The 24,532-nt window shown below is 49.0% G+C and overlaps 1 protein-coding gene across 4 annotated transcripts in view; it reads left to right on the forward strand.

Moving 5' to 3' along the window:
* The window catches only part of LOC122573336 (mitogen-activated protein kinase-binding protein 1), an 81,485-nt gene that overhangs the window by 4,916 nt on the left and 52,037 nt on the right, over positions 1-24,532 (forward strand). The window contains exon 1 of one of the 4 annotated variants that reach the window (XM_043739530.1): positions 7,939-8,124. The exons of the other annotated variants lie outside the window; for them this stretch is intronic. The gene's annotated coding sequence lies outside the window, so the exon portion shown is untranslated. Of the gene's footprint in view, positions 1-7,938; positions 8,125-24,532 lie in introns of those variants that run through there. 4 annotated transcript variants of the gene reach the window in all.

Below are 24,532 nucleotides of genomic sequence, written 5' to 3' on the forward strand. Positions count from 1 at the left end.
CGTGTCCGTAAACTCGGCGATTATTCGTAATTTCTCGTGGAAAATGCAGCAGCCGGCACGTGCTCGTTAATTAAACGCAGATTCCATAGAAAATCGAAGTGGTTGCCGGGCCGACCCTGACGCTGATCGATCTCGCCCTTGCCAGCTGCAAGTATTTCTACGATATCTGGATATGGCGACGCGCAGAACCGAAACGGCGCCGGAAAATTAATAACTGCGAGCTTTCGAACGATAAATGGAATAATGGGTCGTTTGATGGTACGTATATGGTTTAGAATGGCGTCCCGATTAGGAAAGCGGAGAGTAAGGTGCTAGAATCGCGTGACTGTTCGGTGATGCATCGGGATTCGCGTGTGCCTGCGGTTGGCAGAGGTTTGCAAACGTCGCGAAAGCCATTTAAAACAAAAATAGTGGTCTGAAAATAGGCGGTCTCCTAAATACCATCGAACAATGATTGGCGCGATCGTCGTTCACGGATCAAGAGCGTCATCGTTACTATTTCGGTGGACGTTCGGTGGCACGAAAAAAATAATGTTTATTTGGGTTACTTAAAGGAAGAACAAAAAGCGGCCGGGCCTCTGGTCCACAGTCCGGCTTAATCGTCGGTGTATCAACTGCATCCGGTGCATCGATGTAACTCATTTCTCCGGTTAAACGCTGCTTGCCCGGGGAAAAAGTGCCGCGAGTCCGGTGCAAGCGGTTTCATCGCAGTTACAAATTCCAGCGGGACTGCGCCTATTACGCTACAAATATTTGATGCGAGAAATACGCGAGTTATTCTTCTCGTGCCGCGTACGATCGCGATCGTTTCGAATCGATTCGTTCGCCAACGAAAAGAGCCAGGTAATCGTCGTAATCGTCACGTTTGCGTACAGGTTTTCCTATTTAAATTCGAATTCCAAGCGCAGACGTATTTTATATCGCTTAGTTACCGATCGTCGTTTACGCGTACGTCCAGGAACAAAGATACACACTGGACGCAGCGAGACGATCGCTACCGCGCGTTCGTCCTTCGTTCGAGCAGTACGTTTATTCAAGCGACGACGATAACGCGTTGGCGATCGTAACAGCGGCGGTCAACGCGCTACGTACGCGGTTCCCTCGTAAAAGCCCCGTAAAATTACGAAGCAGCTGTGTCGTTTCGTTCCGCCAAAAAACGGTGCATCGAAGCGCGGTGGTTGGTCGTTTGGCTCGCGTGGGGTGAAACTTTCGAAAGGCTGGCTGGAAGCCCACGAGGTTCTTTGCATTCCCGGCGTCTGATGACGGTTCCCGTTGCACGAGCAGGAACGCGCACGAACACGCGCGTTGACCATTTTACCGTACTTTCCGCTCGAGGATAATTCTCGCGCCCGGTTCCCAGGCCCCATTAAGCTAAATCCACGCTCGTCCCGCGTCTCTCGTCCCTGGAATCGTAACGAACGCTAGCTCGCCGCAAGGAAGAGGGCACCTCGCGTTTACCACGCATCGGCGAATCGAGCGAAACCACTGGAAGAAAAAATTTGGGTCGCGACGATTCAACGTCGCGACTCTCGTCGCTCGTAATTTCCGATTTAAAACGATTTAAGTTCCCAAGACCGAGCGTATTGAATTTCAGCACGTAAAAACGCCTTCTCGAATTGCTTAGTTTACGCGATTCTAATCGTTTCGCACGCGATACGCGATACTCGAGAGGAGAAGCACGCGCATAGGCGGTTGCTTGTGTCTGAAAGACCGAGAAATCGTTCCGACCGACGATCTCTGTCGCGTTTACGAGCGTTTCGGAGTCCGTCGTTTCGTCGACACGCGAATAGGATACGACGACGGACGTCTCGAGGTAGAAATTCGAGAACGTCGATGCATAACTGGGTCGCCGTCGGCGGGCAGGTTGGCTAGAATGCAGTTTTCGATGTAGGCAGTCATTCTGCATTCTGTGCATCTATAAATATATACGTTCGATGGTATTACCCCGTAACAACGGTTTCATCGAACAGTAGTCGCGCGTTCGATCACCTTCCCCACCGTGTTACGACCGTGTGCGACAACCGTGTTACGCTTTGCCGCGGTGACAAAAAATCCGTCTTGCGAAATTATTTCCAGCGGACGAGACGTTGCGTCGTTTTAAACGCGGCCTTTATCTCTCGTTCGGGGAACGACGACGAAGTTTGAGTTTCGTTTGAGGATCGTTCGATACGCGGTGGTATCTTTCTTATGTTTTCGTTCGTTACACGTAAGCGGCGAAGATATTAATTAAGTCGCGATTAATGTTGACGTCGGTAAGGTGACGACATACGTCGTCACCGAGAACTTGCCTTTTTACGCGTAATTAATTCGATGGGAACGTAAGATCAACGAGAAAACTCGTTTCCTCCGATGAGTTACTCGAGCACGGCAAACTTTTCGATCCCACGAGACTTGCCGCGGCCGCCAAGTCCTTGAATTTTCTTCGCGTTGTTAAAACACTCTCGATGGAAAGAGCCAGTATATAGAGTAGAGCGGTTGAAAGTTGGGAGAATGGTCGGGAAATATCTGGCCGCGGTAATTCCGTATCTACTCGCTCAGGGCTAAAGTCAATAGCGAGACTTCTTTCTCCTTCTTCGTTTCTTTCTTTTCGAATTTCACGGCGCTTCTCGTTTCCTACGAGGCCCGTTCCGTTTTAACGAGGAAACGCGTTTGCTCCATCGGCGGGGGTCTATCGGTAGACGCTCGCCTGGAAATTTCTGTACGCGCCCGCTGTTTCGCTTTTTATGCAAATGCGTCCACGTCTCTGCGACGTTGGTTCGGTTTAAGAATAGCGGACGATTAATTCAAAGATGGAAGACGCAAAGTCGACGCGTTTAACTTGCTTCGTATCTGTAGAGAATTGGATCGCGCGTAGATAAACAGTGATTTCTTGAGACAATTAGTCGATCGATGGCTCAATGTCGCGCGATAACGATAAGTTAACGAGCTGGACGCAACGATGAATCACACGACGCTTCTTGGTTCGTCAGAGCGAAGAGAAGCGCGGTGTTCTCGAGTTCTGCACGCGTGCTATAATTCCAGTTACGTCGTTTCCACCGAGTATAAACGTCCGTCCGCGTTACCGGCAGAGATAACAACGCCGACTCCAGAGAGTCGGTGTCTTCAAAGCGGCCCGAGCCAACGGCAACAATTGCCTCTGTTTAAATTTGCCTAGCGATTATCGGCGCCCGTTGTTGATCGTCAAACGCGCGCCTTCTTACCTAAACCATATCGCGGATTTATCAATCGTATCGCGATTCCAGACGATCCTGGCAAAGTAGCCAAAGTACACGCACGTACATCGACGCGATTGTACATACACGCGTTACCTCGCGTTGGATAGAGCGCTCCGTAAGAGAAGCTAATGATCGGAACGTCGGCTAACGTAAGTGAAAGGAGAGCAGATAGAGACGATGTGTCGCTGCTGGAAAATAAATCTCAGCTGTGATATCGACGTGGATTCCAGGACACAAAGGAGACCGAATTCTAGGGCAGAAGAAACGACTGGCTTTCTTCTCGGATGCCGGTCGATCGATCGTCTTTTCTGCAATTAGAAATCCCGCGCTAATCCTTATAGAGCGAACCGCGGGAGCGTGATCGCGTTCGCGTTTCTCGGTGCATTTGTGCGGACGGGCAGCCATATGCGACAATGCGGGAAACAGCGCGCATCCACGCGGCTCTCGGTGTTAATGAAAAACCCGAGGAAAAAGACACGTCGACCAGTTACTTCCTTATATCGAGATCGAGCGATTCGCGTTCAACTCTTTCACGAATACTCGCTTTATTGCCGTAAAAGGCGAATCTCTAGCCGGCCATGTCTCAACTTTTTTCTCCCACTCGTCTTCGTCTTTTGCGTTTATTCGCTTGATCGTCGTTTTTAACGCGAATCGTCGCTCCATAGCGCGATTCCTCGCCGCGCACCGCAAACTTACGGAATCGCGGTACGCTCCATCGGTCGCGAATCGATCCGATTAAGCTACACGCGGTATATTCCGACAACGTAACAATCCTATCGAATAATATTACGTTCGTAGGTAGAACGCGACGCGAAGTCGTTTACGTCGATTTCACAGTCGTAAGAAACGTTTTGTTCGCGAGCGAGGCGCTGCAAAGGAATAAAAGAACGAGGTAAATCTTGGCAAAGCGCGTTTCGCCGAAGAAACAATGAGAGACCGCCAACCGGAAGAAACGGGAAAGCCCGAGAATTCTTTTATTGCGCGATGACTCGTCCATGCGTGAAGCGACATGCAAAAATTTCTGCGCTGATCGTTTGTTCGCTCGCTCGCTCCGCCGCTCTTCCCGTGCGTCCACTCGCGGTTTCTTCGCACCGCGAACACTCGTCTTCTCGCGAACGAGACTGACGCGAGAGTACTCTTCTCGTTTCAGCTAGCTATAGATGGGGAGGAAGAGCGAAATTAATTATAATATCGAAGCGGAGGAACTCGAACGATGTTCCAGACCAGCGGCCGATCGTGTAGATCGTTTCGATTTCTCGCGATATGTCGTCGGAAAACTCCAAAGTCAGCGCAGTTAAAATCCGTTGTTCGTCCTCGTTAGAGGCGTGTGCACGCTTCGCCGATAGGTTTTCGCTGGCGAAATTATTTCATTTCTCCGGCCTGTGCAAGTTTTCGTCGTCCCTTTTTCCTCGATATCCTTGCCATTTGTTCGTTCGTCTCGTCTCCGTTCGCTCCGCGCGACAGCAGCGCAGAAATCGGTCGCGAGTAGTCGTCGAGGCGATAAATCCGCTACATCCCCTTGTTCGTTCTTTGTTTTTGCGCTAATAAATCGCTCTTCTTCGTACGCTGTGCACGGTGTACAGAGCGCGAGTATTTCGATTTTGAGTTACGATTTGATCCTTTTCCCGGTGGAATCGAACTCCACCTCCGACGCTTCGAAACACGTACGTAGCCTTTTCTCTTTGCTTCGCCAGCGACGAACGAATCGCTCGTTTTCTCCCCTCTACTCGCAGCTTTTCTAGCGGCGTGCACATTCCGCTGACTCGCGGATCGTTCCATCGGCATCGTCGACGGGCGAGCGAAACGGCCAGACGATTTTTCACGCAGCTCGTACGTTTTCCACGAGACGTTTAAAGCTTGGGGTGCATTATTTTTAATCTGGCGACTGGCAGAAAGCCGCGTGGAGCGCGTCGCCGAGAAGCGTCGCGCGAAGGAACAGCAGGTTGCGTTCGATATTTCGCGAAACTCGGTGATCCGCGACGGCCGCGAGGCGAAGCTATCGGTTCGTCGAGGTGAATAACCGTGAACACGCGTGCTCGTCGTAAAACGTTCGCCGCTGCGTCGCAACGTGCCGGCCGTAAAAACGCAGCGGGTTGACGCGTAACGTTAACGCACGTTTCTCGATGCGGCCTGGCACGAGAGGGAAGGAGACGAAACGCGACGAGAGGCGCAGGACGAGGAAAACAGAAAACAGGGAATCGCGGAATCGTGGAACGACCCGCGTTGCAACAGCGCTTCCAGGTTCACCGTGCGTGCGCCGCATAGGTGTGTACACACGCTCTCGTATAAACAGGCCGCGTATTTTTAGCGTGGGTCCGTGTCAGATTTCCCGACACTCGCGATACGCTGTAAACTGGATGGCTCGAGCGTACGCTCGCTAGGGGGATGGATGGATGGATAGATGGATGGATGGATGGATGGATGGTTGGCTGGTTGGTTGGTTGATGGTTGCCATGCCTACGTCTCCCTCGACCCTCGTTTCTTCTCTCTCGATCCATTCACCCTTCTATTCGCCCGTCTGTCCGTCGATACCGTTCGTCCACGTCGTTCGATATCCGGTCACCTCTTCGCGTCTTCCGCGCACTCTTATTCTCATTTATGGTTTCTCGGTTATGCTGAGTCCGCGAAACCGACACAATCTTGTCAAAGTCGAGTCGACCGTCCTCCTCGAGCCGTTCGAGAAGATTCAGCGTTTAAGACGCCACCGGGCCGAAACGGTGACACAACCGCCTCGCTTTGTACCGTCGCTCGACGCGCTGAATTTTTTACGTTTAGCGATTCGTCGTCCGAGACCGAGCAAACCTTTCACGTTTCCTACTCTCGCTACTAAACGCCTCGTTCGACGCGTAACACTACCACAGTCGCTCCAACACGGTGCGAGCCGTCGCGTCGCGAGACCTTGGCCTGTCGTTGTTTCGTCTAAAGTCTAAGGTTACGCGTCAGCGTCCACAAAACGGAAACTTTAGTCGGGCAATACGCCGGAGGTTTCGTTTGGGCAGTCGGCCCATAAAAATCGTGTTTCACGCGCCGCAGAACTCACTCAGCGAGGGGTCGCGCGATCACGCGCGTCCAAAGAATACGAAAGCTTTTTAACGGTTTTCGACCTATCGAGCGCGACGCATCGACGGACGACGAGGAACGCTCGACACGCACGCCTCGATTTTCTCCGTACTCTTCGGCGACGCGTCCTGGCTGAACAATGCTGGCCTCTAACGCACACTTTTTACAGGCGTCCAGCGACAACCGCGCGACGTACGCAGCGCAGGAAAACGCGCAAATCGGGGCGAAACGATCGGCGCGAAAGAGAATGTCCGAGAAATATCCGCACTTCCATCGATCGAGGTGCGGTGCTTCTCGATAAATGCACGGATTTTATGGACGCGTGCATCTTCGTACGTATCTTCGTGCGAGAAACGAGTAGCTTGTTACTCTGGCAGCGGTAAATATTATTGGTCAGATTTTTGCGGAATGGTTAGTTTCTAACCGCGTAAACCGTCCCGTCGACCCGTTTATACGTTCAAAGTCTGGCGTAATGCCGCTCCTTGCTCCACTGTTTGTAGATTTATTCCGTAAGACGCGGCTTCGCGTGGACTTTGACCGAAAATAGCTGGCATCGCGCGTCGAGGAAAAACACTCTGTTTTTCTTTCGTTTCGATAATTGAAACGCGATCGAGCGCGACTAATCGCTGCTTCGTCGCGTAAGCGCCGTGTCTTCGTCCCGAATGCACGCGAGCCACGTTTCCACGAGCGATTCCACTCCGATATCGTCGTATATGTCTGTGTCCTCTTTGTTGTTCGTAATTGGAAAGACGCACAGCCGCAGCGAGATCGTCCGCTAAGATACACGTGTGCATTTACGTTTACGCGGAAACGATCGTCGATCAAGGATTTCCGAACCGTTTCCAACGTTTCTACGTTTGCGTCGCACGTTCGATCGTTGGAGGCACGCGATTTACGCGACCAACGTTAATTAACGCAGATGCAGGCGATAAACCTGTACGTGGTAACTTGGACGTGGGACGAAACGTCGATGGAATTGAAAACAGAGATGGAAATTCGTAAACAAATTTGGTTGGTTTAACCGAGGCAGTCGTCCCGCGGGAAGACAGACGGCCCAGGTTGCTGCTATTTCGAGGAAACGGCAACGGGTTGATGGCGTGTAAAAAGAAAGGCTGACGTTAATTAAAGGCTCGACGTAAATCACGTCTTTCGACGTTTCAACGCTGCGTTTTCGGTTCCCCGATGCAAGCCAGGACACCTTTTCGAGGCGACGAGGAGACCTCCATTCGCGTATGAATGAATACGACGACCCGCTTATCGATTAACAGACGAACGAATAACAAACGTATAATCTTCCATGGATGTCGGTACTCGTTCGAGCGAGAATCTCGGACAAAGGAGCATTTTCGAATCTGTCAGCGACGCGGACGCGAGATACAAACACGGTGTCGCGATACCGAGCGGGAATATCGCATAACGTTGAAGGAATTCTGTATCTCGCGGGCGAAACAAAGGATCGCATTCTATATTTGGCGAGATTTGCAACGAAGCAGCATAGACGCTTCGAATCGTCGAGATCCAAGCGACCGGTCTTGGGCACAACGGAATCGTCTTCGGTCGCTGGAAACGGGTCAGCTAATTCTACTACTATGCACTATTTACGTACTATGTACTTGTATCTTACCGTCGTACTATTTTCTTCTGTCTGGTGAGAAAGAACGAAAGGATGTACGAAGAGGAAAATAGACGAACCTGTCCAAGTAAAAAGGTTGTATCGGAAATAAAAAGGAAAGAAAGGGAGAAGCGGCCGAGGTTGGATGGTTGGGTCAGGACGTCGAAGAAGACAACGTGTGCGTACGGGCACGTGTAACGAGCAAACGGTGTTATTTAACGCTGCAGCTATTTCCAGGTGCGTACGTCGCCGGTGTCGAGTGCTACTCACCGCCACGAACTACGACGGCACTCGTGCCAGCCTTTATACCACTTAATCTCCTTTCACCCAGCCCGTCGAAACGAGTCATTTTTAGTGGCACTCCTTTTACTGCCATTTTCGACGTCCGTTTAGCGCAGTCACGGGAATTTTCAGTTTAATCCCGTGCTGCGTCTAGAGCGAAACCGGTTCACGACGCGCGTCGATAGTCAAACGTTTTGCAATATCGAAGGATGCGAGCGAGGTTTTGCTTTTCCCCTTCCGACCTCGGCCTCGCCGTATCGCGAACTACCGGCGTACGTATCATAATCGTCGACCGTTGGCGCTGTCGCGGAGTTTAGTAGCATTTACCGTGAAACGAAGGATACGCAAGCAGTCGACGCAGACCACCAACTCGAGACGGTTCTCGGGATTTACCTTCGTCTCTCGAATCTCTACCGTGTTACGCTAGACGCGGTAGTAGCAGCAGAGTGTTGGTCGCTTGGTCGTGGCGTAACTGCCGCGTCAGAGATTCCATTAGAAGCTAAAAACTTCGTTTGCAAGGGACGGGGCGCTAACTCGACGCGCGAAACGAGCAAAACGAAGAAAAAGGGCAAAAAGGGAACACGGCCAAGATCGTAATCTCGCGCGGCAAGAAATCGCGAGCGAGTTAATGGCAGTGGGAACACGACAGTGGCCGTTAAACGGCGCGTGCAATCTCTTCGGGCGAATCGTTGGTTGTTTTCTTAGCGTTCGGCTCGCTGTAAGCGACGTTGTCGGAAAGAAAAAATCCCGACGAGATCGCTCGATTCGATAAAAACCGTCTCATCATCGCGTAACGCGCCATCCTTCCTCTATAATCCTTCGTGAACTTGGCTCGGCCGTTTAGTCGCGTAATTCGCTCAGATACCTAGTTTTCTTCGCCGCTTTTTTAATAGCCGATTCTCCGGTCGTCGATCCATCCGCCGACGGAATTTCCGTTTCATTCACGTTTCTCACGCACGTTCGAACCGGTACACGCACGAGCGAACGAAAAAGGAACGTAACGAGATAATTCAGCGTATCGTCGATCTCCGGTTACCTAACAGAACGAACCCTTGCAGCAAAGTTGCGGATCGAACGTCGATCGGTCGTACGATACGGCGCTCGTTGCATCGGGCAGATCGCTACCAGCGAGACGCGTCGTTGTATTTACAAATTGCCGGCCAACGATCGCGTTAAACTTTCCTTAGACGCGACTCGAATCGTAACCGAACGTTACGCGATAATTGCGCGTACGCGACGTTCGTTCGGCCTCAAACCGGTATATCCGTTCTTGATCTAAAGTAGAGCGACGCCCCGCGAACGTTTACGTCGATAAGTCCACTCTTTTGTTCCATTTCGAGCCGTGCGCGTTCTTTCTGGTCGTTTCTTGCCGCAGGTAAAAGGATAGAGAGCGTCGTGTGGAATGGTTCCGACACGTAGAGAAAGACGAAACGACCGCGATCGGAAGAAAAAGTCACGTTTTTTCATCTCGTGCGAGATTTTGCAACGCCAACGCGACGCGGTAGGCTCGCGTCCGATACGCCAAGCGGTAATAGCACAACGAAACCATTCTCCGGCCGAACAAGGTCGGCCGAACACGCGTATTTCATCGTATACGTTTCTTCGTGATTCCCTGGAGGGTTTGCCGCGCGCGATATCTCGATAAAACTTTGATAACTCGTCGCGCGATCTCCTACCGTGGAACTCGGTGGCAGATTTCTATATCTGCAAATTTCTCCTACCTCGCGGCTCGTCCGTTAAAATCCGAAGCTTTATCAACGTTGAGATTCCGCTTTAGGCCAGTCCTGACCTGCTTCTCTAACGGGTTAATCCAACGCCGCTTGGATTTTAAAGCGTGCGTGGTTTACGACTATATACGTTTAACTGACGGGATAACCTTTGCGTTCTCGCTGGTCTATCACGCGAATTACAGCTTCGTCAACTCGTATTCACGACGTACGAACAACCTCGCGAACTGCTCGGAAGTTGGGCTGCGACAACGCGGCGTTCCTGACGACGTTTAACCGCTAGGGACGCAAACGATTCATCGATGTCGTCACTCCTTTCTCGCTCGTTTTCGCGTACGGAGTCATCGATTCCGAAAATCTCGATCGTCGGCTGATTAATACGAATTCGGATTCGTAATCGATGGTACGCAAGAGATTTCATCTACCGCGAGTCGATCGTCCTTCCTTCTGAGAAGCTTGCCGTTCGTTTTCAAGAATGCGCCGCTGCTCTAAGTATTTCTTGCAAGGTGAACAGGAAATCCGAATCCGCGACACCGTCTCGCGCGTCACGTACGTCTCGTTCTCGATACACCGGGTTCCTCGCGGATTCGAACGCCAACGATTGTCCCGCTGGCTCAAAGTTTTCTCCTTCGACGAGTTAAATGGAACCGAGGCAATCGGAAAAGCCCATTTCGTGACAATAATTTTTATTTGTAATTAACGCCAGGGAGGATTGTTTTGTACGCGTGGCGGACACGTATTACAAGAGAGTACCGTAAAAGCCGGAGTTGGAAAAGAAAACGGAAATAACGATATTAGATAACAAGTGGTATTAGATAAGCGAGAAAGGAGAAAGAGAAAATCATAAGACGAAATTTACGACTGGCCTTTAACGCTTTGACTGCCACGCCAAAATCACATGTTTCGCTCAGGAAGTATACGGGAGTATTTTTATTATTCAAAGCATATAATTTTTTTTTATTTGGAAGTAGTTTACAATCAATTCTCATTGAGAATTATAAATAAATTTGTTGGGAATTTTGGATCATAGTAGCCGAAATAATGGTATAGGAAGACTAAATTTACACTTGGAATTTATATTAGAATAGTTATGTATTTATTTGATAAACGATTTCAAAGATATTCATCGATACACATTTGCACGCGTCTCACCTTCTTCCAGATCGCACTGTTAACCGACCGAGCAGTTTACATTCCTTTGTTTTAGAGACACAGCGCACACACGTACTTCCACACACTGATATTCACATACAAGTATCACTACTACGCATCTAATCTAGTCCAGCACATAAAATTATACACATTTCGATAAAATTATTCTGGCGTGGTACTATAACGCGAATAATAAATGATTAACGTATATTTGGTTCTAGCTGAATCCAATGTTTAAATCTACAGGGTAACGTCTTTTTAGCCTGCGGATCTGATCCATCGCGTCAAGTAATCGAGTAACTAGTGGGTTTTGGTGGTTGTTAATTCTTATGTTATATCTATTGTTGAATTGGAATATTTCTTCTTTAATTGTAGGTATCTTAAGGTCATCTATTTCTATGAAGAATTTCTATGTTGCAATTACCCGCTGTTCCCCATGTACGGATCTCATAGGTCCAAACAGATTTTAATATGTCTTTATATAGCGTTATTTTACTCTGTACGCTTAAGTTGGGACGTCTGCTAATGAGCAAAATAATAATAAATTGACGATGTGAGACAACGTTCTTCCGCAATGGACCGTTTATTTTATCGATGGTCACGGGTGGCCATCGTGATGTAACATCAATCCACATCAGAGACCAGGTCACAGACCGCGGGCAGTTGTCTGCACATCCTTGGCGCGTATCCTCGGTAGTCTTAAGGATGGGGTCTCGACATTTTTATAGTTAAGGTCCTTCGGACCAAACAAGTATCTTTTGTCCCAGGTTTTCTTTACGTTCATTGTTTGCTATGGGTTGATACGGGAAAGTTAGTTTTCCTCACGTTCGGTATCTTCCGTTAGCAACTTTCTCTCGAGGACGGCTAAAGCCCTTCCTGGTGCACCAACCTTTTTATTATCCAATCGGAAGCGGTGTTTACTGTCCTCACTTTCGTAACTAAAATTGTCATCAACAAATCCGATGGTCCCGTGTCCTTAGGCACAACCAACCCTGGCTTTCCTCAGACACAGTATCGTCGGTAAAATTCACTTATTCTGTATCCTTAGAATAGTCAACGTATGTCTATCGGTTTCTACCCTCGGACCAGTCGCGTACTTGATCGGTGTATACTCAATTGTGAATATTAAGTGAAAAATAAAGTTTAATAGTTGTGTCACGGCTCGACTATCTCGTTTTCGTCGTATAACCCTCAAGTTTACGTGACAGTGGCGCCTTGGTAACAGTTGATAACGACATATTATAACAAGGCTTCGTTTATTTCAACAAACCATTCGAATTCGTTATTTTGTCGCGGGCAAAACGTGCAGAATATATCGTTGTAACGTGTAGAAGATATTAGTAAACGGTATTTGCTGCTTCTATATGTAACAGTAAGGTACGTGCACACTTCTAACTTCAATCATACGATTATAAACCATCATTTGCGATTATTTTCTAAGCTGTGTTTATAATAATATTCGTAGATTATTCCTCAAAGATAGATGCAAGATTTGTTGTCATTTTTTTTATCGATGTCCCGATAGAAATATTTAATTGCTCAATGGGGCACTTTTTGTTTCAAAGCATCTTCTATTTATCGGTTATATTCAAAATGCCCTAACGGTTAATTCTCATACAATTTTTACAATTGCAAAAAGTTCGAGCGTTCCGGTCACCAATGACCCAACGTGGCAGTCAAAGTTCGGATAAGTGAGGAAGGAGAAAGAGAAAATCGCAGGATGGAATTTACGACTGACGTTTAACCGATTGCGGATCGCAAGCCGATAGCTTGAACAAACCTAAACATTTAGAAAGGAAGTCGTTGGTGGTAGGAAACTGCTTATCAATTATTGTATTACAATGTACAAAGACAATTGGTTGCATGGTATTCCGGGTTCAAAGAGAGTAGAATTTCAAGGAAGGCGAGTAACGATGTAAAAGTCGAATTTGCGTAGGATATTAGGCGAGTCTATCGGCCGATAGATAGCCTCACATTTAAGAGATAGATGATAGATTCGTTACACTGGGACGATGTTCGGGAGTCGATAATTATATTTGCGAGGAAATCGCGTTTCCCTTGCGCGACCACGCGAAGGCCTGTCGAATAATCGGAAAACCGGTGTTACCGTTCGACGTGTCTCGTTGGAAGGGACGTCTGGGAAGGTTCGTGCGTCTCGTTTCTCCCGAGATGCATTTTCCAAAACGACGAGCCGAGCTACAGATCGATATCGATGATTCTATCTGTTCGTGGTTATCTCGCTATCTTTACGATCGATTAAGATTATCGCGATTCCTCATCTTGCGACTCGTGACTCATTGCACCCCTTATCTGAATTTCGCAACGACCCGTTATTTTGCATCGGATTTGTCATCCCTGGATTTGTCATCCCCGGATTTGTTTGACGAGAGCGAGTCATACGGAATAGGAGAATCGATATCCGGACGTTTTATACGCGTAGCGTTAACGAGACCTTTTAAAACGCCCATTAAAAACATATTTCTACGCGCGCATTGACGACGAGGTTGAACGAAAGACGAGGAGGCCATTGAGTAAAGGTCGCGCGTGGAGTTAATAGAGACGAGAAAACGTAAAGTTTAAAGATCGGATTGTCGGCTGTAAACGTTGTTCCGGTGCGGTTTAATTAAAAAAAGAAAATACGATCGATCCGCGAACGACCTCGCTTCGGAGACAACGTAACGGATGGCGTAAGGAGATGGGACGGTTGAAAGGCCGAGCCAGGGCGGCGGAAAGAGGAGAGAGAAGGGTACGAGGAAGCGAGGAAAAGGCAGGAAGGAAAGATGGAAGGGTCGGAGAAAACTGGTCGATAATTCGTTGGTTTATATTCCTCCGCAGTGGCTGGTCGCGTCCGCTCGTGAAAAATTTATTTGTCTGCTCAGGCTCGTAACATTTTTACAGCAGGATCAAATAATTCGTCTCGCGTTTAAATAATATATCGCGATTCCAGCTTTGCCCTTTCGTGGCTGCGCGCCTATCTTTTAGCAGACGGCAACCCCAGACACCGTAAAGTGCCAATTTTCTTATGGTTTTCCCTAGACGGACGAGTACTCCCGCAGATCATCTTTTTATGAAAAATATTTTTCCACGAATATTCGCACGTAGATCTTCTCCTGGATATTCAACTTGTATTACGAATTATTTATTTATTTATTTATTTATTTACTTGTTAGTTTTACGGGAAAAGAGAAATTCTTTTAAAGACAAATAAAAGATAGAACGTAAGGGAAAGATAGTAAAAATAGAAAAAGAAATAACAGTAGCAATTTGGAAGAAGTAGCTAAGGTATGAAATTAAGAGTCAAAATAGAAAAGTTACAAAAATCTGTTTTAAAGAGAATCCGTAGATGTTCCGTAAGTAGACTAAATGTATCAGTTCGCGATGGACGGAATTAGCGAAATTTATCGCCCTATTAAAACAGCTGTGATAACCGTAACCCGTGCGATGTTGCTGAGCGTTTAACGGCAAGTAATTTCGCATTCTTCTCGAGGGCGCGATTTATGGGGACTAAATGCACGATCGACGTGCAACTTACGAAACCTCGAAGAATTTTATGTACCAACGTGATGTCGCGCGTGATTCGTCTATGCAATAGGATTTCGAAGAGTCAAACTCCTAATAATATCGTCGTAATTGCGGGAATTAAACCTAACTACGATACCTACTGTGGCTGCGAATCTTAAAAATTCCTGCCGAACATCCTCGATGTCTGTAACGAGAGATTTACAGAAACGGGATCAGCTAATACCACCATAATTATCTTATTCGTTGTCTCTCGAAAATTTATTGCACCTTGTACCTTCCCCCTTATTATCCTTCCTCCTTCGTGCGAATAGAAATTAGGCGATTCTCGCGTCGCGTATCAGTAGGACCGTTGGAACGTTTGGTCAGGCTGTGCCGCCCTCTAATTTACTTATCATCGTCAGCGACGAGGCAGAGCGCTATCGCGTTTAACTCGTTAGCCGAGAAGTGAAAAGAAGCGCGCTGGCTCGGTGCAACGGGGCAACGTCAACATTTTACCGAGTTGCTTCAACTCTGTCGGCTTTATCGTAATCTTTGCTCGGCAAACACTTCTCGGCAAGATACGAAAGATCGCGTCTCCGCTCGATGAAAGGGAAGACTGAGTTTGGTTGGCAAGCACAGTTTTTTTGAAAGCTGTCTTTAGACGGACTCGCACGATTCAGCGGCACTGGCTCGGAGATCCGACCCAGGTTTTCCCTACTCTGTTTGGTTTTCCATCAACGGGAAGTTTGAACGCGCTTCGTGAAAATTAACTCTTTCCCCCCTATATATGTCGGCGTTTCCGACTCGTTTATTTGAACGGTAGAATTTTAAGCGGTTCCCAAGCAGATGGTAAAATTCCAATTTCTCGTTCGGTCAAAGCGTAGGAGAGGTTCGACGCTGACCTCGTTCAAGACGAAGCGATCGTGGAAATTCGGCCGATCAAGGAATATTCGTGGCGTGTGTGTAATCGTAGTTTGGATCAGAGGCAGCGTAGGAACAGCTACGTAGACGCGCTGCGCTGAAGCGTTAAGCATTTCTACGTGACTTTTGTTCCAGATGGAAGCACGTTTTCTCGTATTCTCTTGTTTCTCTCCTTATTGGGTCTTAGAGGTTGTGCCTTATCTTTCCAACTACGTTGTTGCAGCCGTGTACGTCCTTGATTCTTTAACCACACGCGTCATAATTATTAGTCAGAATTATCGATATCGCGATGAAAAATATCTCGGTGGGATCTACTCACGGAATCGTCGCCGAGCGGTTCGTCGAACGCCGTTGAAACGCGAGGCTAGTTGGAAAAAAAAAAAAGAAAAAGAGAATACAGAAAATATAGCAAACACCCTGGAAGAGGAATCGAAAGGAAGGTGATCGTTTCGGAACGAAGCAAAAGCCGTCTATCATTTTCCTATTAATCAGAGCGTTAACCGATTGTACGCGTCAAGGTAAAGGAAGTATGCTAATGAGCGCGAATCGTTGAAAAGCATATTTTCACTGAAAGCTACGTTACATTCTAGAAATATACATACGTATGTACTTATACGTACATGTACGTACGTACTGGTGTAATTGATGCAGACCATAGAAATTAATCGTTTCTTTGAAAGACGGCACGCAGAGCAGATTGCTACGGTAATGCGTCTTCAATTAGAAATTTAATTTACTTTTTAATCTAATTTAATTTATTCGAAAAAACGGGGAAATCCGTTTAACGTCGAGAATATACAAAAACACAAGCAGACACATAGATTCGCGGAAATGTTTTAGAACGCGATACGAGATAATACGGAAAGAAGCTAAGAAGATCCAACAGTTGAGATCGCGATTTTTCGATGCGTAAATTACAGATTTTTAGGTCAAAGACCTAAATCCTTGGATAGCGGAGGACCAAAGGAAAAGGTCTCTTCGCCTATTCTGTTTATTATATCGATGTGGTCGAAGCTGAAAAGGAGAGTGTTTCGTAAAAGAGCTTCGATGATTCGGTAAAAAAAAAAAAAGAAAAAAAAAGACAGTGGATTGCGGAATACAGAAATTCACGAGATTCGAGAGCTTAGTGTAGTTCGAGTAGCTATTTAAAATTTCATGTGAAAATTTTAGGAAATTTTATAATCCTGGTCTTTAACATTGAACGGTCGCCCAATTGTGTAAGTTAATTATCGTAGAAATCGATGCCTTCGAGTTGACCGGGATGTTTGACCAAACGAGATTGCCAACGATTATCGTCGATTATCGGTCGTATCTATCAAGCTTTACACGAACGATACGCGACGAAGCAATTGGTTCTTAAAATATCCGAGCGAGATCAAATCGATATAGATGGTCGTAATAGCGAGCAATAAAGCCGATCGAAAGGTCGTTGCGTCTCGAGGATAGGACGCAGAGAGCGTAGTCCGGAGTGACGGCTGCCTGCGAATGCCTACTCGTCGCTCGCATAATGATCGAAACGCGACCTCTCGATCGTCGAGCTGCTCGCTCGTATCTCTGGCGCACTTGTCGATGCGACCGCGGTGCAAACCGCTCAGCGTACGGATCGCCGTTTCTCGACATTCTCGCTCCGTGTAAACGTATTGGCTGTTTCTCGACCGTCATCGTTCTCTGTGACTCAATCCGTCGAGTCTGTCACGGTACGCGGAACGATAACAGAGAGCTCGGTCGAGGTCGCGGTAGCCGCCGGACGATGAAATCGCGCGTAGGATTCTATCGGTGGACGGTCCGTACTCGTCGAAGCTGTTCGCTACTTTTCACCTCGCGGTTATTTTAACCGCGAGATGGTCGAGACGAAGAGGTAGGCGCAGAGTGGCACAGCGGATGGTTGGCTCGCGGGTCACGTTCCTCGTCTCGTCCCGCCTCTGACAATGCGGCCGCTCGGCGCAACACCGACCGGTCATCATCGAGGCAGCGACGCGCGGTGTACTTCGTCGGCTAACCGGATAGCTTGTGCTACCGTCGCTACCGTCGTCGCTTCGCTCGCCGTGCATCCTGCGGGACCTTGGCAGTGACAAACTGTGCGACCGTCGTACGCATCTACGTCTCGTTTTTCCGAAGCTCGAACCGCTCGCGAGCCATCGCGCCCGCCACTCTCCTGCGATTCTTTGTTCCGCGTTCACTCGCATTCACTCGCGTCCGCGCGCGCTCCTCTCGTCGCACGGGTCAACGAACCGGCCGAGCAAAACCGTCCGTGTTTGCTCGCAGATAATGGTATCGATCATCGTCGACGGTAGCGGAACGCGCGATTACCTTCGCACCTTTGCTGCCGCGTTATCGCCACGTTTACTCTTCGAATGGTATCACCGAGGCGTCAAAGTATACCCGATGCATCTCGAACGTTCGGAATCTTTTTGAAAGACGACGACGACGACGACGTAAGTAGGTACATCTGTTTTGAAGATTCTCTTTCGATCAGTTCACTTCTCGAGGCACAAATTACGTGGCTACGAAGGAACGCTGGAATTTTCGCCAGCGAATAAACGCACGGGCGTCGTACAAATTAGAGCAGAGTAGAGTGGCGGATCAAAGGCCCGAGTTAACCGAGTAGTTAGCCACTGGACTGGCAATCGGTCTCCCCTATGAGACCTTGGCAGTGACAGTCAGCCATGCGAATGGTTACCTTTTTGTAGCATGGTGGTTTCTTCGCCAATGCCGCGTTCGCTAATCTGTTACGTATTACGCGGCGGACCTTTAAACAAACCCACTTTCCGAATCGGGGGCAAAAACGTTACTCCAACGCGTAAAGTTGGTAGCGAAGAAAAAAAGGATGACCGTGGAAGCGTGGAAAATGTCGCGTTAGGCGATTAGTCCGCGGGAGCAAAGAACGCAGTGAAACGCAGAAAAGGGAGAGGACGTTGAATATCGCACGTGCGCGATCACGCGTGTATTTAATATTTATCGCTAGTGACAATGCGTGACGGAAAGATACATCGACTTGGCCGGATAAACGAACGGCCGAGAAATTCCTCGAACCTTTTGCTCGTGCCAGTTTTTCGCGGATTTCGATCCTCTTCTTCGCTTCGAGCGGAAAACCGCGTGGCCTGCCGGGCCGTCTGACCGAAAATAAAACGTCGCGAGAGCCTTAAGTCATCGAAAGCTTTTCTCGCTGTCGCGAAACGACTCTTCGTCGACGAACGGAATCGTCCAGGTGTTGCGCAGTTCAACCCAAGTGCAAAACTGTGATCGTTTTCTCCTAAATGTTCCCTGTTCCGGAACTGTAGCCCGTAAATGGTCGCTGGAAATGGCGTATCGATTATGGAATCGGCCCGGGATACGATGGTTGATCGATGGGAAACATTATCCAATTAATTATACGACGGATCAACGGGCAACAAATTAATTCAACGCGCGACGTAATTTATTTCGCATTGTCCCGTAATTGGTGGGCTGAATGAAAGTGAAAGCTTTCCGTGAATCGCTGCTCGGCGAAAAGGGAATGCAGATTATTCTCGGATCCTTCGCCTTATTTGTCACGTTGCCGATAGATTCGGCCTCGGACACGGATCTAAATATTCTAAATAACGACCATCGGGAACGCCGATCGTACGACTATCGAATGTTAGGTTACGCGCGTTGCTCTACGTGTTTCTCGTGGGAAATAGAAAAGCGATCGTTTCTCGGGCAATGGCTGGCTCGTGTTTCGGGCAAATGTCGTGGAACGAAGTGGAATCGGGCGAGTAGAATGCGCCGCTCGGCCGTTCAAGAGCACCGACGATCAAAGTTTAAGCAAACGTGGGTGTTGAGTCGCGTCGTAAATTGCCACGACGGATTACCAGCTCGTAAAATTTTCAGTTCAAGGCCGGACGAAGGATGCTCGCTCGACGCACCATGGTAGCGAGATCGAATCGCGATTTTCTCAGGAATCGCGCTGAACCAGTGCGTCTTCGGTGTCGTTCGACGTTTTTCTCTTTCTCTCTCCTCCATCGACGCGAGACTTCCTCTATGGGAAAAGCATACGCGCGCGTAAAAGTACACGGAAACGGTTGTCGCGAACGAGCAAGAGCCCTACTTGGACTCTCCGCTCCGTCGTACGTGACACGAGCTCGTAAAATGACTCGAACAGGTTGTCGACGGATTAAAACGTTTCTTATCTTATTGTCAGGTACAACGAACGAAAGATAGACGACACGTTATCGCAAACGTGTCAGCGGTGATAGCGCGTCGTTCGATATCTCGGAATTGTTATGTAAAGCGCGTTTTTCGATCTTCTGTCGGCAGGGCGCGGGCGAAACGCGCTAGATTTCAGCGCGATATCTTCAACGCGTGTAATAAAACGTAATTAAATCGTTGTAAAGTCGCTGGATTCCGTTTTGTCCGGATTCTTTGGCGGCGCGGCTAAGTCGATTTCCGATCCGTTTACCCGTTTTTCGTTTGCTCTTTTCTCCTGGTGCTCCGCGAAGTCTTTTTCAGCCAATGCCGAAAAGATACACCGCGATCGAACAACGATGGACCTACCTTCCGGCTGTGACCTATTTCCCGTAAACTCTTCATTTTCTCGAATTTTTCCCCCGAACGAAAGATAGACCGGTAAATGGTCTGCCCATTCCGATACGGTTCGTTTCCCCTTTTGCTTCTCTCGAGTTCGAAAAGAAACTGGGAACTTTTCAAAGACATCTGGAAGTCGACCTCCACGGCAAACACTTCGATTATATCGAGAGTCGCGTAGGTCGGATAATTTTCCTAGTCATCGAGGAACGATTCGACTCGATACCACGCACGTACACGGGACGACCTGGCATTCCGTAATTCATCGTACCTTCCCTGGCTCTAGGTCATTACGATTCCCACGCTTCCATCGCGACGTTCAACCGTACGTACCGCTGACAGCGGAAGAGCTGGATACTTTAGTCAGCTTGCAACGTTGCACGAAATCCACGATGCGATGGTAAATCGTGCTCGACCGAGATTTACGCTTCGTTTCCCTACGGTTTATCCGCTCGAAAACCATCCAGCGAGATATCGTAAATCGAACCGAAACGAGAGGGAGGTCGCTTGAAATATGACGTTACTGCGATACCAAAGTGGTTGACGCGTGGCATCGAAAGCGATCTGGAGGCGAGACACGGACGTTGGTTCGAACGATAGATGAAATTCGGAGACGGAACGAGGTTCGTTCTACTCGAATTGGCCGCGCTTAGACGATGTTTCGTCGCTCACGCGGTCGATAAGAAGACCGGCGCGCCGACGAATTAGGTTAGCTGCTTCCGGTTCCGAAGAACGGCGAAAGCCTCCACGAGTGATCTCTCACGAGGCGCGGCACCCATGCACCGGAGGATTCACAGCAATTTCTTTGCCCCCAGTACGTGCGCGTTTTTCGAAGCTCGTTCCGTGAAAATACGCTCGTCGCCGGCACCCGGACGATCGGAGCAGAGACGAAGCTGGCTCGTCGTCGATCGTTAACCATCGAGCAGGAGCGAAGGCGACGAGCTACCACGGTTACCGCACGCTGCCTGCCCCTTCGCTGTCTCGTTCGTGCCGTCTTTCTTACGTAAATGCACGCAAGAAATACTCCGTGCGCTCGCCGCGCGTTACCTCTATATTTAGCTAAAGTTATGTCACGTTATCGTACGCGCGACGAGTAACTTTCTTTTTCGATAAAACTCATTCAAAGTGCGTCCGCGCGTCGGCTATTTTTGCACCCGTGGAATCTCGCGCGGCTTCTGCTTATCCGCGACGAGAATCTTTTAAAGCAGATCCCTTTGAATACGCGCGTAGGGGCATGGAAATAGGCGGCCAAACCTCGGCCGGTTGTGTGAAATATCTGGGCGAGGGTGAAGAACGTTTCGAGCGACGAAACTTTTCTCCCTCGGGTCGCGGCCTTTCTCCGCGAAGACGATTTTTCCGGTTTTACGTCTCCATCGAAGCAACTTTTTGTCGTCGTTCCCGTTTCTCGAAAAAGTCTCCTCTTGTTTCCGAGCGATGCTTCAGCGCGCTTCAGCGACGAAATTTTCCTCCAAGTTGCTATGTTTGTTGGGCATCTTTTTACGAACACGCAGCAACCAGAGGTGACGAAAAGAACGGAGCTTCGAAGAGCGTGTCGGGTACGTCGGGAAAAGCGACTCGAAGCAATCTCGCGACGCTATTAACGCGATGAATGGGATTAACGGGCCGGAAAAATGTATCTCGTGTTGCCTACGTTCGTTTCTTGCGCGTACAATGGCGAACATCGTTGTACGCAACGTTTAACGCGAAATTAATGCGTGCAGCGGTTAATTACCATTTGACGTTCCGATATCTTTACGTGGCATCGCGTTTCGAGTTTCGCTCGCGATTCGATTTAGATGTCGATGGAACGGAAATCGGCAAGTGATCGCGAGACAATTTCGCCGGATCGAGAGTTCGATTCCGCGTAAGACAAATCGGAAATGTTTCTTCGTGGTTCGTCGTAGCGGTGCTGGTTCGAAAGGCTTCGCAAAGCGGTCGGCCGACTAGCTGTAACGCTAATGGAAACTTGCCAAAAGCCGTGCTAATGCGGGACCGATTGGCGAATTAGGCCGACGAACATTGTCTTTGGTAATTAAAATCGTACGTTTCGAAGCCGTTGACGATTAGGTCGAGTCGCAGTACAAATTTTACCGCTTTATTTCGCGCAAAACGAGAAACCTTTAATCTGCTCCGTGAAAAAGAAAAATCTCTTCGATCGGCGACCACGTCATCGGATGTTAGACTTGCTTTTGGTCCTATGCCGATGGAGGAACGCGATTTCTCGCCGGTGAAAACGCAAACGAAACGTAACCACTTTCGTGAGATATCTACGGTTCCGGATCGTGAAGTAATCTTACCAGTTCTGCGTCTGCCGCGTTAACTAAGCGTCGTGGGACTCGTAACGGGGAGTCGCGCGAACTCCTTCATTGCGAAATAATCTCTGGGCTCGTGGAACCGGGGCACGTCCGTTTCTCGTTTCGGATCTGTTCGTCGTTCTACGCTGTTGCGCTCGTCTGTTCGCCACGATCGTCTACAACTTTACATAATTCGCCGCGTACGGACGGCTAGAAACCACTTTTCCCGAATCTTTTTCGTTATCGATGATAGCGCGTAACCGAACGAAGAAGGCGAATGGATGACGGTGAAACGGAAGTGGCATCGTCCTTCTCGCGCGCTAAACGTTATGCGTGCCGCTACCATCGAAATTAATAGACCGCCATTACTTGAGCTAGTGAATCGAGTAAGTATTAGGTTCGTTCGTATCTGGTACAACGGCCCGTCTCCCGAACGAAAAGAATAGATACTCGGGTGATGCACCATTTACCACGTGGAACGCCTTTCAATGACGGCGGATTTCGATGACGTTAGAAGACGAGGGTCGCGTCGGTGCTTCCTCGTTAGTTGCTCCACCCTGAATACGTCGACAACAAGGGCAACCGGAAGCCATCCGTTTACGTTATTGCTTATGATTGGGACGTTCGCATTTTAAGAGGCAATAAGAAACGAAGCGTGAAACGTTTCAGCGACTCGCCGTATCTTCCCTATTACGTTCTAGTTTCGTAACACGCGTTTCGTGCTGCTTTGCAGCATACGGGGCGTGCAATTTGTATACCGTGAGATGCGCGCGTGTCTCGTATATCCTCGCGCGGGTCGCGATAGAAACCGCCCAGTCTCCTCTCGGCTTTTCGCTCGTCCGGCAAGCAGAGATTTTTTGACTCGCTGCCAAACGTGTAGGAATAAAATAGCGGGTTCGTAACTCGTTATCTCTGGGATATACAGCCGCGCCAAGTCTTACCCTTGGACCACGGAATCGCGAGAAAGAGAGAGAGAGAGAGAGAAAAGAGATCGGCGATGGGGCATCGAGGGGAAAAGAAAAGGGACAGCCAGGACGATCGAATCGGAAAAATCGGCGATTCTTGGAGGAAGCGGTGGTTTCGCCGCGAAGTGCGTGCGCCGCGAGTAGCGGAGTGGACAGTTTGACGGGGCGTGACTTTCATCGAACCGACGATACCCGATCCCGGCGAAATACCGCAGCCTCCTCGTCTCCTGGATTTTCGAATATTTGGCCGCGGGCCAAGTCCTTCTCATCGGTCGAGCAGCGTCCCGAGCCACGACATCGGATACGTATTAATGGACAAACCTCATCAGCGGTCTGTTAAAGACGCGTTTAACGATGCCCGGACCCGACATCGGCTGCCGTCTTCTCGCAGCCTGCCTTTGCAGCTCATAAATCCTTGCGACAACGAAGCCGGCTACGCGTACCTCGGAACACCGCCGGTAATTGCCTCGGTTCGAGCCGACACGTTATCACGCGCTTTTTATTACCTTCTTCTACTCTTTCCATCTCGTATTTCGGCCATCGTACGTCTCCGATCTTATATTCGCTGCGCCAACCTTCTTTTCGCTGATTCGTCCAGTTCTACTTAATTTCTTCGGCTCGCGTTACCGGACGTTCGAACGAAATTTAAGCGACCCGCTTTACGAATCCACGCGAACAGACGCTTCGTTTCGCGAGAAAATATCTCCACCCCGGCGAACACGCGTAGCAACGATTCGCGTTCGGAGAATTCTTGGCCGGTCGGTCATCGTCGAGTACCTGGCGACGCTGGTCCGAGAAAAGGCGGATTAGTATCGCGCTTTATCGATTTCGTGTCACGATAAACTGCTTTCTGTCGTCGGTGGAAGCCATACTCGCGTGCCTTCTGCCAATCTCTGTACGCTGGAACGTTCCTTGCGGTTCACGGTCGACGTTATCGCGCGCGTAGCCGGAAAAATCGATCGATCCGATCGACGGGCCTGGAAGATCGGAAGGCCGTGTCGTCGTCGCAGACGAACGTCGAAGAGCCGTGCGTGGCAAGGCGATCGCCGACTCGGAGGCGTTACCGAGGGAAATGGAGAGAGGCGAGGTCGATATTCGAGGAATCCCTCCGACGAGCTAGCTCTCCTTATACCTGCTCGTGCATTATCTTCCGTTAACTGCGGCGCATACCGTTATCCATTCCTCGCGTTTGCAACCACCAGCTGTACCGGTCGAGCTGGAATTCGCGTAGGTCTCGATCCGCCACGATCGGGAGACG

The sequence above is a fragment of the Bombus pyrosoma genome, linkage group LG12 (assembly GCF_014825855.1).
Source record: "Bombus pyrosoma isolate SC7728 linkage group LG12, ASM1482585v1, whole genome shotgun sequence".
In the NCBI taxonomy this organism is placed as follows: Eukaryota; Metazoa; Arthropoda; class Insecta; order Hymenoptera; family Apidae; genus Bombus; species Bombus pyrosoma.